The sequence below is a fragment of the Euprymna scolopes genome, chromosome 12 (assembly GCF_053919585.1).
Source record: "Euprymna scolopes isolate OS-2025 chromosome 12, ASM5391958v1, whole genome shotgun sequence".
Taxonomy (NCBI): domain Eukaryota; kingdom Metazoa; phylum Mollusca; class Cephalopoda; order Sepiida; family Sepiolidae; genus Euprymna; species Euprymna scolopes.
Window position 1 is genome coordinate 132,006,606 of NC_136493.1, and position 701 is coordinate 132,007,306.

Below are 701 nucleotides of genomic sequence, written 5' to 3' on the forward strand. Positions count from 1 at the left end.
CTTGTTTCCTTCAATAATTACAAGAAACCTTCTCTACCACCAAAAGCAATGGCCAAAGACTCTTTATCTGAAAGTACATCTTTTAAACTAATGTTCACAGGAAACATGAGTTGGAACAATTACATTGAGAGCATTGAGAGGATTTTGGGATTTGTGGAACAGGTCAGCATACTTGGTTAGAGCAGAACAGAGAGGGAAAGTAAGAGAGGAAAGACGGGAAAAAAAATTTTTTTTTTTGTATCACATAAGGTAAAGCCGTAACAATTACCCACTAGTATGGCATCAAGAGGCCCCACCAGAGACTACTGCATGGTCCAGAATCCATTCACCAAATGGCAATACAGCAGCCCCAGTACTTTGCACCTGCTGATAGGACAGCCTCCTTAGTGGTTATTCCAAGGTTCGGGTCCTTGACTATCAGGCGGTTAATGTCAGCCCAGATGAAAACGTTTACCTCCAGCACCCTTACTAGTGACATGGCCGCAAGGATAGACAGAGACAGAAAATTTCCAACATCTCAGACTACTGTTCACGAAGTACTACCGACCTGGGAAGCAGCTTTTTCTTCACCCATTAGAAATGAGGACTGATATCTGTAACAGTCTATTTACAGCCCGTGATCAGTTTCAGTGTTGATACGTGCAGGTGTCAGACATGTACTTACAACATACCTTTTCAACTGCGTCGTTGGCCATTTGTCT